Source organism: Lotus japonicus, chromosome 4, assembly GCF_012489685.1.
Source record: "Lotus japonicus ecotype B-129 chromosome 4, LjGifu_v1.2".
Taxonomy (NCBI): domain Eukaryota; kingdom Viridiplantae; phylum Streptophyta; class Magnoliopsida; order Fabales; family Fabaceae; genus Lotus; species Lotus japonicus.
Genome location: NC_080044.1, coordinates 58,064,157 through 58,069,373, shown reverse-complemented (window position 1 = coordinate 58,069,373; position 5,217 = coordinate 58,064,157). Strand labels below are relative to the sequence as shown.

The 5,217-nt window shown below is 39.4% G+C and overlaps 1 long non-coding RNA gene across 1 annotated transcript; it reads right to left on the bottom strand.

The window, feature by feature from the left end:
* Positions 1-2,502: 2,502 nt before the first annotated feature.
* On the bottom strand, positions 2,503-4,821 carry LOC130714034 (uncharacterized). The gene is made up of 2 exons (XR_009011109.1): positions 4,262-4,821; positions 2,503-2,744 (listed from the first exon to the last, which is right to left on the bottom strand). It is a non-coding gene; the product is annotated as an uncharacterized LOC130714034 (long non-coding RNA).
* Positions 4,822-5,217: the final 396 nt, after the last annotated feature.

The following is a 5,217-nucleotide window of genomic DNA, read 5'->3' as shown; positions in this document are numbered from 1 at the left end:
GACATGGATAAATATATCAGCCAAGATACCTTCTAATTCCCCACATTGCAATAAGGTTGAGATAAGATCATACATGTACAGTTCACAATATAAAAAGAGAATGAGCAGCTTCCCAACTAAATCAACCATTGTAAGTTCTCATTATTAAACATATTACATGTTTAAAGACGAAGAATCCCACAATATCCCTGGTCTTTGCAAGCCAGCAAATAAGTTTGAGAACTCCTATCCTCTAATTCACTTGCAGTTACTTGCCTATCCACTATGGTCTTTGCAAGCCAGCAAATAATTTTGAGAACTCCTTCTATCCTCTAATTCATCTGCAGTTCCTTGCTTATTCTGTAGATCAATCATCCTCAGTTCAAATCAAGTATGGCACTCTTTATCCAGCACACTTTCACAAAACCAAAAAAAAAAGTCATTATAATATCTGGACAGGTCACATGTAATCAAGAAGAAATTTTTTAGATTACTGTTGGTCAATCTGCAAGTGTACAGAAACCTCTGGGTTTTAAAATATCGAACCACAGGGATTGTGAGTGAGAATTGTGGATTTAAGCCTAAAGTTTGCAAGTTTTAAAAACAGTAAAATTCTGAAATTGATTTTGGTTGTTGGTGACAAAAGATTTGCAAAAGAGCAATATTGAAAGTGTTGAAAATAAAAATTAATGGAAATGCCTTGGGTTATTGATCATCTAATCCACTTTAGTCTACCTATCCTATGCATATGAAACCTTGATTCATTCCTTGTTGCTTTAGCCTATGTACTTACTAATTGATTCCTCACAAAAGCAATTCTTCCAAATTGAAAGTTAAGCCCAATTCCTTGTGTACTCAATCATTCATTAGAGGTTTTATAGCATACATATTCAGGCCAACAAAACCCTACCCTCACTCAATTCCTAGAAGCAAGCATAGAAGGGTTTATTCCAATTCATGTCTCTAAATCATAACAAACTTTCGTTTTGATTATAATCTAGCCTATAACAAGTGTGCACTCAAGCTAAATGTTGTTCCTTTGTTGTCATACATTTTTTTAAAAACAACCTGATTCCTAGCCGATGTTGTGACATCCGCTTTTGTGAAAAGTGAAGGTGCGAAAAACACTAGAAAGGGGGGGGGGGTTGAATAGAGTTTTCGAATAAAGGATATACTTTTGAACTTTTTCCAAACTCAAAGATAAGAACTAGGTGCTGAGGGATAAGAAGTGAAGCACGCACTTATTTTATCCTGGTTCACTTGAGATAAAAGCTCAAGCTAATCCAGTCCACCTGTGAAGGTGATTTCTTCCTTCTTATGCAACCTCTACTGAAACCATCTCAGCATATTCTGAGGTACATTCAGATACAACATAGTTTCTTTCAGCTATAGCTCTTCTCAAGGGTTCACAAACTCTGTGCAACACTCTCTGCCTTTGCTCATACGCTCTCTCAGACGCATTATGAACTCTCAGACGTTTCTCACTACTAAGCTGCTTCTGAAATTCATAAGCTCTGCTTTCTGACCATCTTCCGAAAGCAGACCACAAACCATCAACAAATGAAGCATCAAACTGATTATTAGTTACCTGATATAACCATTTCAATCTTCTGGTTGCCTATTTAGAGAACTCCTGAATGAGTTGAATGAGATTTTGAGGTCGGAATGAGGTGGCCAAGGTCAGGACAGCCTGAGGAGTTTTGGTTGCATTTGAGCTTGAAGCATTGGAACTATGAGCTCTGGGTTGTCCTGAAGGAGTAGAATCAATCGCATGGTTCTTCTCTATTCCTGAATGGTCAGATTCATCCATATGCTCAGCTTCAGAGATCGTCACTTGCCTTTGCCTGGAGGTAGCAGTCTTCTTAGGTGAGGTAAAACTCAGATCTCGTGAGTTTACTGCAGAATAATTGGACAAGGATACATAGGAAGTTTCAGCAACATCTTGGAGTTGATCTTCAAAGTTGGAAGCCACTTGTTGAATAGGCTTCACATTGAAAGGAGGTTCAAGGATCTGAACATCATCATCCTCTTTTTCTTCCTCAGCAGGGATCTCACTAGTTTGAGTTAACAGGAGGGTCTTTGAAGTGGATGGAAGCTTGGGAGTGAAGTGTTGAACCAAATTTCTCAGGGTAGCCTCACTTTGAACGATACCTTGAATGAAAGAATTGAAGGAAGGTACAGGTTCAGTTGTGGTGGATGTGGAAGAGGTTTGTATGTGGATGGATGGAAAGGCAGTGGTAGCTGTTTGGATGTTTGATTGGGGGGCTTGTGTTTCAGCTTGAGAAAAGGCTTGTGTTTGAGGTTCTGTTTGAGTGGGAGCTGTAACGCCCCGATTTCTCGAGTGTTACTCAGTAACTAATTAACCCTTTTTCGTAAAGAGTTTTCGTCGATTCACTTATTAATCTTCAATTAATGACAAACCTCTCATTTTACGAAAACTCTTGAAACATAACCTTTCCAAAAACACGCGGAAGTAACCAACATCGTAAAACTTTTTAAATAACCAACTGTAAAGAGTACGAATCAAAGGCCTGAATGAAAATAAAGATTACATCAAAACTTGTTCATTCGAATTTAAGCAATAAAATTGTTCGATACCAACACTTCGGAAACTCTCAACCCCAACAGAAAACAAAAGACTCTCAACCAAAACCCTATTCCTTAGCCTCTTCCTCTTCCTCTGAAGTGTAGTCGTCCTCCGGTATTGGCACGTCACGTAGCATCAACTCCCAAGAATGAGTCATCGCCATTATCTTCACGACCATCTACCCCCCCCCAAATAAACACATAGCAAACAAGTAGGGTCAGGTCCAACAAAAAGAATGATAATGACAAAATCAACAACAACATATATAATATAAGTACATTATATGTCTTTTATGGGAAAGAGTCAGTTACTAACGGAATCTCACTTCACACAACCACCTTTCACCTTGGATCCAACACCATTCGTCCAGCAGACGAACAACACCATGAGCAAAGCTCACAACATCATGGCGTTCCTTGGAACGACCACAGCACACCATGGGTCAGACACCCACAAGTCATAACATCACGGTTCAAACCGCATTCACCCTCGCGTGCAAGTTATCCGTTTTGTCTCTAACGGAACCATTGTTCTCATGGTCCATAGTCCTAACCAGACCTATGTCCAAATTATTCACATTTACTTGCAAGCGAGTTATAAATTCATTCTCTTGGTGTTTAAGGCTCTAATGTCAATCCTAGAGTCTTATGAGTTAATATCGTATCAGATTACAACGTCAAGAAATAACAGTCACACTAGGAGGAATTACAGCTGGGTGAGCGACCTCCTAAACAAGTCACAACTAAACTTCATGCAAAGCATAGAAATAATCAGGGCCTCCCAAATTCACAAATTATTTACAAATTCCAGAGGCTCAGTTTACAGATATCATCATATAAAAATCTCACAAAGGTCCCTAATCACATGTTACTAACATTTCCAACAATTTCTCAAATTTAGTGTTTTTGGACAACAGGTGCAGCGTGTACTAAAAATGGTCTACAGACCGCAATACTTAGCCACAAAATTCACATGATACATGACTGGAAAGATAATTCGAAACTCTACACTTTTATAGTTTATCACTTTTCCATTGGAGATCCAGAATTAGGTGATATTAGGCCTTAAAGCTTGCTGTCCGGTACAGGAAGAACAGCAGGTGCAACAGTCACTAAGATCGACCTCCAGACCTCATTACTAGACCAAAAATTATGTTCTTTATATGCATAGAAAGCCAATTCGAAAATCTACAATTTTCCAGTTTATCCCTTTTTCATTTGAGACCCCGAATTAGGTGTAATTAAGCTCCAAAACTCGCTGTCCAGTACAGGAAACTGGCAGAGATACTTTTGCCTTCAAATTAATTTTTCAACCATTCAAGTCCCAGAGTTTTAAACCATATTCCAGCAGCAAGAACCACATATCATATATCATATATCATGCTTAAATTTCCAGAACCAAGATAACCATCAATTCTAGCACAAAAGGCAGATCTAAGCATATAAATCTTCAATCATTTTAATCAAGCAAAGTCATAGAAGAAAACGGTAATTGTAGTGATGATTAATGGAGAATCATAGCATCAACATTTCATCTCAAATCAGAAGCAAAACATCAAGATCTCAAGGCAGAAAAAAAACAGCAAGCATCATGAACACAAAACTCTTGCAAAAGCAATCATGTTCATGACTTTTCTCATAGTAAAACATGGCAAATACCCTAGGCAATCTACCCAATCCTAGGACCAGCCCTTACCTTGGGTTCTTGGTCTGAAAAGAAGAAGAGAATGAAGTTTGGAAGAACAATCTCTTGCTGTCCAAGTCTCCTTCACCTTCCTTCTCCTTCGCGAAACCCTCTCTATTCGCGCTCTCCCCCTTGCTCGCGCGCGTGACCGGCGACAATGGTGGTGGCTTGGGCGGCGGCTCCCTTCTCTTCTCTCACACGTTCTCTCTTTGTTTTTCACGTGAAGGTGCTGTAGTGTATCTCTGTTTTCTGATTGTGGAAGAATAGGGTTTCCCCCCTTGGCTAAAATCCCATGCAACCCACAAGTGGGCTAGGGTTTTGTTTTCCACAAGCCCGACCCAAGTCCAACCTTAACCCACCAGTCTAATTACCTAATCAGACCTGAAACTTACTAAAACCTAAGCCCTCAAAGGTAAATTCATAATTAAATTCGGACTTAGAAGAAAAACAATGTAATAATCCCGCTGGCACTGTACAGCCGGAACTACGTTCACTAAAACGGGGATATCTGGAGCTACAGATATCGGATCGACACGAAACCACTTGGAGAATTTTCTAGACTTGAAGGGCTACAACTCTCATGAAGGAAGTTTTCTCAAATGAAGTCGTTAAGACCCTCTAAAAATTCACACAAGTTGACAGTTCTAATCTGCCAGTTATCAAACATAGCCAAAAACTTCAATTTTATTCAAACTTCCATAAAATTGTTCCAAATTGAACTTAGGGCCTTACAATACCACCCCCCTTAAAAATAGTTTCGCCCTCGAAACTTAAGGGTCTACAAACAACTCGGGATGTGATTTCCGCATTTTATCCTCTAATTCCCAAGTCGCATCGCCCGTAGCTTGATTCCATACAACCTTCACTAAGGATACTTCCTTGTTCCTCAAGCGTTTGGTGCTTTTGTCGACGATCTTGATGAGCGGCATTTCCATCGTTAGATCATCCTTCAGCTGAATATCATCAGG